The sequence below is a fragment of the Eublepharis macularius genome, chromosome 3 (assembly GCF_028583425.1).
Source record: "Eublepharis macularius isolate TG4126 chromosome 3, MPM_Emac_v1.0, whole genome shotgun sequence".
Lineage (NCBI taxonomy): Eukaryota > Metazoa > Chordata > Lepidosauria > Squamata > Eublepharidae > Eublepharis > Eublepharis macularius.
Genome location: NC_072792.1, coordinates 172,348,181 through 172,358,808, shown reverse-complemented (window position 1 = coordinate 172,358,808; position 10,628 = coordinate 172,348,181).

Below are 10,628 nucleotides of genomic sequence, written 5' to 3'. Positions count from 1 at the left end.
CTGTCCCATGCTGCCAGGCCAGGCAGCCCCGTGCTGTAGTGGGCCAGCAGACTGGGCCACCCAGCAGCTGGCTGCGCTGCAGAGGGCTGAGCTGTCCTGCACAGCTGGGTTAGGCTGCCCTGTGCTGCAGCGGGCTGCCAGGCTGGGCTACTCAGCAGCCGGCCATACCAGCAGGCCCGGTTGGTCTGTTGCGGCACAACGAGCTGCTGGGCTGCCCAGCCTGGTGGCTGCTGCAGTGCAATTTGGCTGTTGGCGCCCTGCTAGAGCCCATTGTATTGACACACAACGGGCTCTAGCACCAGTTAGTATATAAAATAGAGGCCAGAGAGTGCAGAAGAAGGCTGTTGGAACTGAAAGATGATTGGTCAGTTTGCAAAGCTGGGTGCTGCTGGATTGGTGGATGTTCAAAAATGGAAGGGCTGGGGAGGGTCTGTTAAGGTCTGTTGGCTCAGTCAGTTTGTTAGAAGAAGTTGAGCAAAGGGCCAGAAAGGGAAGGCTGAGAAGGAAAGACTGCTGAGGAAAGATGCCCTGGACAGGCTTGGTGAGGAGAGCAGCTGCCAGAAAAGTGCATGGTGGACACCAATGCCACAGAAATAATAAGGTTATCTAAACAGGGTCTGTGCAGGGACAGGAGTTAAGTTGTTTTCCTGAGCTTAGTACTCAAGTAGAAATGTGCTGTCTCATATTTAAAGCTTAATAAATCCTTTACTGGAATCAATCCCTTCATAAATACCTTGATTCAATTTGTTACCAATAATCCCAAGGTATACTGGAGTGTATCTTTGAGGAAAAGGGGGGGGGGGGCTGAACTGGTTGCAGTATCCTGAAATCCTGTCTCACACCATCTGCCAAAACATGGATCCTTGTTCCAGGGAACCCTTCTTGCTTTGAAGGGAGGCCCCATCATTAGTAGCATGGATTCCTTGGATCCAAAATGTGTTGGACAGACAGAAAGAAAGAGTCCAGAAATTCTTTTGAAAACAATAGCAATGGCACTAAATTCATATCTTACCAAATAAAAATTGAAAAACAATCTCCCACCACTCTCATACAGTGTGTCCTTTAATTCACTAGTATCTAGGCTCATTATGTTAGGAGAGCGTTTCTGCCATTTACTGATTCTCTCCTATTCCTTAACCCTTCCTTAAAATTTACTCTGGATCTCCTTGGCACAAGGATCTCTCTCTCTCTACCATTCAGTATTTGTTAAGTATAGTAGACTTGGATGGAGTTTTTATTGCTATTAATAACTAGCAACAAAGCCCATTGTGGGAATAAATACAATGAGCTCTAGAAAAGGGAGGATGGGCAGGCAGGCATTCCCTCCTCCTTCATCACTGATCCCAACCGGATGAAGGCAAGGGTCGCGGGCATGGCCAACTCTTCTGTACCTGAGACTAACTGAGTGAGGAGTGGGGGCAGGCATTGTCACCTGCTCTGTGCCTGATTCCAGCCGGGTGAATGGGAGGCGGGAATTACCTCCTGCTCTACACCTGATCCTGGCTGGGTGAATGGGGGGCGGGATTACGAGCTGTTCTGCTTTAGATCACAGTTGTGTGAAGAAGGGATGGGCATTGCCTCCTACTCAGCGCCTGATTCTGGTTGGGTGAAGTGTGTGTGTGGGAGGGGGCAATGCAGCCTGCTCCACGCCTGATTACAGCAGGTTGAAAGAGTGGGCAGACATTATTTCCTGCTCTGTGCCTGATCCAGGCCAGAAGGGGGACAGGCATTGTCTCATGCTCTGTACCTGATTCAGGCCAGGTGAAGGGGGACAGCCATTGTCTAAAAATCCACTCCTGATCCTGGCTGGGTGACAGGAGCAGGCATTGTCACCTGCTTGGCTCCTAATCCCAGCTAGGTAAAGGGGAGGCAGGCATTTCCTCCTGCTTCATGGTTGATCCTGACCAGGCTAAGGGGGGGGCATTGCTTCCTGCTCCACTCCTGGGTGAAGGTGGATGGTGGGCATTGCCACCTGCTTGATACCTGATCCCAGCTGGGTGATGGCAGAGTGAGGGCATTGCCACCTGCTCTGCTCTGCTCTTGATCTCAGCTGGATAAAGGGAGAGTGGGCATTGCCACTTACTTTGCTACTGATTCGAGCTAGGTGAAGAGGGGATGGGCATTTCCATCTACTCCACTCCTGATCACAGCTGGATGATAGTGGGCGGTGGGCATTACCACCTACTCCACTCCAGATACCAACTGGGTAAAGGTGGAGGGTGGGTATTGCCCCTTGCCCCATGCATGATCCTAGCTGGGAAAAGGGTAGGTGGGCATTTCTCCTGCTCTAGGCCTGATTCCAATTGGGTGAGGCCAGTGGGTGGGCACTGCCACCTTCTCCACTCCTGATCCCAGCTGGGTGAATGCAGGGGGCAGGCTTTGCCACTTCCTCCCCTCATAATCCCAGCATGGTGAAGGCAGGGAATGAACATTGCCACCTGCTTTGCTTTTCATCCCAGGTGGGTGAAGGCAGGGGGCGGTCATTGCCATCTGTTCCACTTCTGATCCCAGGTGGGTGAGGGAAGGGGGCAGGCATTGCCACCTGTTCCACTCCTGTTCCCAGCTAGGTGAAGGCGGGATGGGCATTGCTGCCTGATTTGCTCCTGATCCCAGGTGGGTGAAGGTGAGTAGGGGTGTGCAGGGCCAGGTTGCTTCGGGTTTATCCAAAGCGGGGACAAATTCGAAAATACCATAATTCCAAAGCACCAACCCCACCCTCCACTCCCCCTGGGGCAACCCATCCCCCCCAGGGCAACTTCTCCACCCCCACTTACCTTGCGCTGGAGGGAGAGAGGGAGGGGGATCAGCTGAGCGGCAGCATCGTTTAGTGGTGGCCATGGTGGCGGCGGCACTTGGCCTCAGCACTCAGCCTCGGCGGTGGCCACAGCAGCAGCGGCGCTCAGCCTTGGAGGCAGCGCTCAGCCTCGGCAGTGGCCACCGCAGCAGCGTTTCTCAGCCTTGGCAGTGGCCGCGGCAGCAGCGCTCAGCCTCAGTGGTGGCAGCCACCAGCAACGCTTGCAGGGCCAAGGTAAGTGGGAGTGGGAGCAGGGGTGGGTGGGTGGAGGTGGGGAGGGGCTATTTTGATGGTGTTTAAAAGGCATGTTGGAATCAAAGCATTCTGAATGCTTCGGAAAGCTTTGATTACAGCATGCTGGCCCCGATCTGGAAACCCCGAATCCTTATCGATCCGGTCTAATTCAGAAGTTTTTCCCAAATTGGATATCTGAACCATACGCCCCTAGTGAGGAGTGGTCATTGACCCCTGACTGCTTCTGATCCCAGCTGGGTGAAGATGTGGAGCAGGCATTGCCACCTGCTTAGCTCCTGATCCCAGTTGGGTGAAGGGAGTGGATGGGCATTGCCACCCTCTCTGCTCCTGACCCCAGCTGGGTGAAGGCAAGGAGAGGAATTGCCACCTACTCCCCTCCTGATCCCAGCTCGATGAAGGGCAGGCATTCCCACCTGCACTGCTCTGCTTCTGGTCTCAGCTGGATGAAGCCAGAGGGCAGGCATTGCCATCTGCACTGCTCCTGATCCCAACTGGATGAAAGTGGGTGATGGGCATTGCCACCTGCTCCACTCCTGATCCCAGCTGAGTGAGAATGGGGAGTGGGCATTGCCACCTGCTCTCATCCTGATTCCAGCTGGCTGAAGGTGGGCGGGTAGGTTTTGCCACCTGCTCTGCTCTTGATCCCAGCTGGATGAAAGTGACCAGTGGGCATTGCTGCCTGCTCCACATCTGATCCCAGCCTGGGCTTCCTGCCATGGCAAGCTCTCTGGAGTTCTAGCTGCCACATCTGGGCTTTCCTCCACAGCAGCATCATCTGGTGGCACACCATGGTAGGAAGTGAGTTGTCTTGAATACACTTAGCCTTTTATATAGTCGGATAGTAGATAATACTTCATTTTGAGCTCCAATCTTATAGGGAGTTCAACAGCTGGAAGATGCTTGTCCCACTGTTAGTCTTGTAGCTGTTCCTCTTCTCAGCCTGTTCCTCTTGTGGAACTTCTGAATAGAGTGGAACCATGTACACAATTTGAGTTCTTTATAGAAAGGACAGGATATAAACATGAAAGACAGAATCGCTTTGGGAAAAGTTGAGTAATTTAGGCATCCCTGTAAGTTGACTCCTGCTCCGTTTACTGTCTGGAAGAAGCTGCATATTTAAGATGATTTAGGAGAAGCATGTTTTCTTTTCTTGTTCCCAGAAGCAAATGTCGTGGCGTTTCTCCTTGACGCCTCCCTCAAGGGAGATAGATCCCAGAAGCCATTAAGGCACGGTCAGCTGAGCAATTTCCAAAAGAAGATTTCATCAGATCCTGAAAGACTGCATTTCCTGAATCTCTAGGACCCTGTTCCAAGACTTACTCTTGGAACTGGCCCACGTTAAGGCTGTGAGAGGCCCTGTGGCTCTTCTCCCTTTGTCAATGCCATTTTTCCTACCTGTGTCAATATTGTTTTTTGCTAATTTTCTTTTCTTTTTCTTTTTTGTTAGCTAGAGGGTGCTGGGACCAAAGCAAGCTGTTCTTCCTCCTGCTTCCCCATCTCTCGCAACTAATTTCTGTTCTTTCCCATTCTTTCCTTTGAATTCCTTCCAATAAGAATTCAAAGCATAAGGTGGAGATGGTCTCTCCACTGTGTGCCAGTTTTTAAGCTTTAGATGTGACACATCTTGACTGAAGTGGAAACCAGTGCCAGCATACTGCTTACCATGGTATACATGCAACCACTCACACTTCCATGAGGTTTTACTGACATTGAATTAAGAGGCAGAACAAGTAGCCAGTCAGCATGGAAGAGGCCATCTTATTACTTGAATGTCTTAGTGAAGGACAAATCGCACTAAGCACATGTGAACACTGAGTATATTCTGAAACTTAACCATAGTTGTTGCTCAATATTTATCACCAGCTAGCCTTCCAGGAGGAGGAATTATACTAGCCAGGTGCAAGCAGGGACAGTCTTAGTATTTCTAGGGCCCTGGGAAGAAGTTCAGGATGGGGCCCCGAAACGATTGGCAACCATCCCCATGGCCCCCAGTGGGACAACTCATGCATCAGTTCCCTAACAGCCCCCTTTACCAGGGCCATCCCATGCAACCTGTTGAAACCACCCTATGTGAAGATAGGAGACCATGGTTGTTGAACCAGCTGCTGTAAACCCAGTCAGTGCAGGCACAAATGGGAACAGTGGATACCTACTTTTCTTCTTCTTTCCCCTTCTGTCAGTGAGCAGGTCAACTCAAGTTCCCCAATAATTTTAGGTTAGTAGCTGTTTTGGTCCACAGTAGAATGGCAGGACTGGAGTCCAGTGGCCAAGGGAACTCTGACTCTGAAAAGCTTACACCCTGAAAATCTTATTGGTCTTTAAGGTGTTTCTGGACTCCAGTCATGCTGTTTTCCAATGTTTACATCGCTTCACAGAATCCCAGAGCTGGAAGAAGCACCAAAAATTGAACACTCCAGACAGAAGCATAGAGCGAATAGATGATCTCAAGGGGCATCTTGTCTAACCCCTTGCATAATGCAGGACAATCATAGTTACCTCCCCCTACAGTTATATCCAATCCATCAGTGATGGAGCTACTCTATGCCCAGAAGCCTATAGCATCTCCATTTGACGACCCCCAGTGTGGGAGTGCTCAATCCTTCCTTAGGTAACTGGTTCCAATCTTGAACTGTCTGAAACCTACCTTCCTGTTAACTTCAGCCTTTAGAGCTAATCTTGTCCTCTAATGCACCAGAGATCAAGTCTGTGTCCTCTTCCATGTGACAGCCCTTCAGGTACTTGAGGACTTCAATAATATCCCCCTTCATTCTTCTACAGTTATGTCAACTTTTCATTATAGGATTGCTTGATCATATCAACAACACTCAAGGTTTTTATAAACTCTGCGGCAACCATCAGTCTTCACTAGCAACGCTTTGAAATCGACCTTTCACTAGCAACACTTCTACTTGAACACAATGACAGAGAAAGCTTTCACTCTGCTATTGGAATATTTATTGGGGTGGTAAGCAATACAGGATGATCAGTGTCTTTATCTCGATTCCCTCTTCATTGCATCAAGGGCATGCTTGTAACAGGTCAATCACTCTTCCTCAACATGTGTGTTATGTGCTAAGATATTGCTTCCGACTTATGGCAAACCTATGAAAGACCCCTCAAACATCCAATCATTAATAGCATTGCAATGATCATGCATAATGCAGGCATACTACTTGGAACGTGCCACATGCTAAGGTGATACCTCACTGCCTCCTAGATTCTTGGATAAAATTCAAGTTGGTGAGGTACCAGAAATTCCAACCCGAACTTCTGCCAGACTTTGGAAAATAGAGATGACGACAACACTGTGCTTATATACCTCCCTTCTGGACAGATAAGTTCCTCTCTCAGAACAGTCAATAGCGTTATTATTATCCCCACAATACAACTGGGTAGGTGGGGCTGAGAGCAGTGGCTTACCCAAGGCCACCTGCTGAACTCGTGGCAGTCTTGGAATCTGAATCTAACTAAACAAAGGGGCCCTGTGGGGATGCTAACAAGGAACAAGAAAAAAAGCCATGGAAACAGTAATACGTTTAAAGTGCACAGTGCCTAATTATTACAACTGTTTAATATCACCATTTAATGTCAGTAACTTCAAAGTCCTAGAGTCTAAAGTGCACAGTGCAAAAAATGAACTCATACAGTCACAAATCACAATTACAGTATGTTCACATCTGAGAATCTAAGCAGTTAATTACAATGTATTCATATCCTAGAATCCACATAATATTAAAGACACATCAGAGAATCGTTGAAACTCAATTACACAATTTTCTCTTTCTCAACTATTCAATAGAGACTTACAGTCCAACAAAATTCTTATAACCATGTCCTCATGTGATTTCTTTTCCAGGTGGACTTCCGCAACCAGAAGCAAGGTGGTTGCCGTCTTCCTGGCGGGAGAACCCTTAGGGACTCACAAGTCTTGATATGAAGGAGATAAAAGGAAATTAAACAGCTGTTCAGAACCACTCGACAGGAAGCCAGCACTTCTCCTTTTTCAAGAGTGTTCCACTAGCGATTATCTCCAGCTCCAAATGCTTGAAAAGTTTTTTTAGCTTCTCTTGACCCATTTGGGAACCCAAGTGGCTGAAAATGGCGATTTTGGGCCAGCTTGGGCCCGGACCAGGGCTGAAACAGTTGGGATTGGGTTGATGCCAGGTGGGGGAAACTTCTCCCTCCTGGCACTGACCGAATCCAGGCTGTTTCAACCTTGATCCAGGCCATTTCGGCCACAATTCTGGCAGATATGGGCCCAAAATGGTTGAAAACTGCAATTTTTTGCCCACTTGGGCCTGGATTGGGCCTGGAACCAGATTGGTGCTGGGTGGGGGAGGGTTCCCCCACCTGGCACCAACCCAGTGCAGGCTGTTTTGGCCCCAATCCAGGCCCAAACGGGTCCTAAGTGGCCAAAATGGCCATTTGTGGCCCATTTGGGCCCAGATCAGGGCTGAAATGGCCAGGACCACAACGGTGCCAGGCAGGGGAGATTTTCCTCACCTGGCACCAACCTGATCCTGGTCGTTTCAGCCCCAATCAAAGCAAAATGGCCCCAAATGACCAAAAATCAGGTGGGCAGGGCCACCTAACTGTTGAGGGAACTGCTGGAATGGTGTTCCGGCACATTTCCCCTCAAAATGAGCCCTGGGTGCATCCCTTTATTATTATACATAACAGTGTCAGCACAGTGATGCTAATCACATGTTTTACACCCTGTTTTAATTACTTTCTGTCTCCTACAGCAAAGTAGAAATTCCCAGGGATGGATGTGTAGAGATCTAGTAGAGAATAATTCAGGTTTGGTCAGCCTAGCCACACACAAAGCATACCAGAACATTGGAGAGAGAAGCATGTGCTTCAGAAATGGTCCTTGTGGGAGAAAGAAAAAAAATTAAAGGCAATGGGTGATACGAAGATAGACCATTGCATGTTATCCTATCTATGGAGGGAACACACTTTGACCATAAAAATCCATTGGCAGCTGATAGATTCCATGTTGGCAATCAAGTTACATAGCATGCAGCACAATCCTATGACATAGCAAATGGGAATCTGCAGAGTGATAGAATTCTGTCTCCACCACCATTATGAAGAACGGTAAATGATTCTTTCTTGCTTCACACCTATGATTTAAAGATGCTTAGCAGGTTATACTTGTGTACGTAACAGTGTCAGCACAGTGATGCTAATCACATGTGAAAATATTTGTTTTACATCTTGTTTTATTTGCCTTCTAGTTCTACAAAGTCTAAAGTCTAGTTTCTAGTCCTCTTTAGACTTTGCTGAATGTTGAGATCCTGCCAAGAGGCAAGAAGCTTTTGCTTGGCTCCTCCTCTGGCGCATGGGATGATTTTGCCATCGCCTTCACCAGTGATCCCCCCAAGGGGATTGGGTGGGTATTTAAAGGCAACAAGAGTGTTCAGCGTGGCATTCCTTTTGAAAGCCACGCCAGCAAAGCTCTCTTCCTTCCTGTCACTAGAAATAGGCAGCATACCTATTGACATTGGCAGGTGATACTTCCAAGGAGAGAACAGGCGAAGAATCCAATGAGGTCCTGGGACATGTGTCCTCTGACTCTTTTCCTCTTGGCAGCCTGCTTGTCCTCTGTTTGGCTGATGGAATGGAAGGCACTGGATGAATTTGTGAACCTCCCTGATCCTCATTATGAATATACATTCCTGCGGAAAGAGATATTTTACCTCTATGTTATTAGAATTAACTTTCATACCATCAATATGACCTCCCAGAAGTGGCTGGATGGTAAGTAGCAGGTGCTGGGTGGGAGAGACTTACACCTCTTGGAGTGGGAGGAGGGCTCCTTGTACAACTTGGTGACAAAGCCATTGGAATAGTGATAGCCAATGGGTGTGCAGTGAAAAATTAAGAGGCTTTGGCCTAGATCCTGTACAGAACCAAGGGAAAGCATTGACATGGGCAGATCTTCCATACCTTTACTTCACCCAGGTGCCAGGTAACGGGTGGCCGCAGAGTGAAGTTTCTATCATGCCCTCACGTCACTACAAGTCTCTTGCTGGGGAGGAAGGCAAGTGGAAAGGATTCATCCTATCTGACACCTAGTCTTGCCAAGAAGGATGGAAATTAGGAAAATATCTAAAATATCATTAAAATATCTAAAATCCCTCCTTCTACACAGACACAAACAATGACAAGGAGAGGTGGTATTTTGCCACATGCGCCATTCTTCTGAAGTGGATACAAGGGCTTAGAGTCATTACTTGGCTGAGATTTTCCATCTTATAAATGATATTCTCCCCTCTCCCATCTAGAGTTTAAAAGAAATGGAGGTGAGATTTTTCAGGGGATAATTTTGAGGCCTCTTAAAAATATCTTGGATAGAACATCAAGTGAATCTGAAATGATAAAACAGAGCAGGTGGAAGCCAGTGTCATGTTTCAATTTTAGTCTTCTGGGAAGGAGGGAGAGGGAGAGGAGAAAGGGAAAGGGAAAGGGGAGGGGAGGGAAGGGAAGGAGGGAGAGGGAGAGGGAGAGGGAGAGGGGAAAGGGGGGAGGGAAGGGAAGGAGGGAGAGGGAGAGGGAGAGGGAGAGGGAGAGGGAGAGGGAGAGGGGAAAGGGAAAGGGGAGGGGAGAGGAGGGAAGGAGGGAGAGGAAGAGGGAGAGGGAGAGGGGAAAGGGGAGGGAAGGGAAAGAGGGAGAGGGAGAGGGGAAAGGGGATGGGAGGGAAGGGAAGGAGGGAGAGGGAGAGGGAGAGGGGAAAGGGGAGGGAAGGGAAGGGAGAGAGGGAGAGGGAGAGGGGAAAGGGGAGGGAAGGGAAGGAGAGAAAGGGAGTGGGAGAGGGAGAGGGAAAGGGAAAGGGAAAGTTGAAAGGGGAAGGGAAGGGAAGGGAAGGGAAGGGAAGGGAAGGGAAGGGAAGGGAAGGGAAGGGAAGGGAAGGAGGGAAGGATTCGACTGAAAATATAAAAATCGGTACTTCCACAAACGGATTTTTATATGTTCAGTTGTACGCTTCTATGTTTTGCTGCTTTTTTTCCCAGGAGGCCAAAGTCACAATCAATATAGGACGCTTCCAAAAGACCTTAAAGGAAGGTGATTCCAGGATTTTGTTTCTTGTTTTTGCTGTGGCTCAGCAGCACAGCTACTACATGATGCAAAGGGATCTTTTCTGCCAGAGATATTTAGAGGAAATGCTCAGGAGTTACATCCTGAATTCTGTGTTTCTCTTCTCAGAGTCGGAAGTAGACAAATCAGTTTGGTCACATGAATTAACGATTGTTACGAGAAAAGGACAGAAAATTAAGGACTCATGCCTCCTCATAATTGCCCCTGGACATAATGACGCATCTTCTTCAAGTCACTTTCCCTCACAGTTGCACCTAGCAGATTTAGCATTCATGTCTAAATCGTAAGTAAAATGGGCCACTGAGTGACCAAAGCTAACTCATCCTATCTTATGGCTGGTATTCTTTCATAAAATTATGGAGTTGAAAAGGGCCTTACCGACCATCTAGTCCAAGGGTGTCAAACATCCAACCTGCAGGCTGGATCCAGCTCTTCAAGAGATTTTATCCAGCCCGTGAGCAACTGGGAAAAAAAGGAG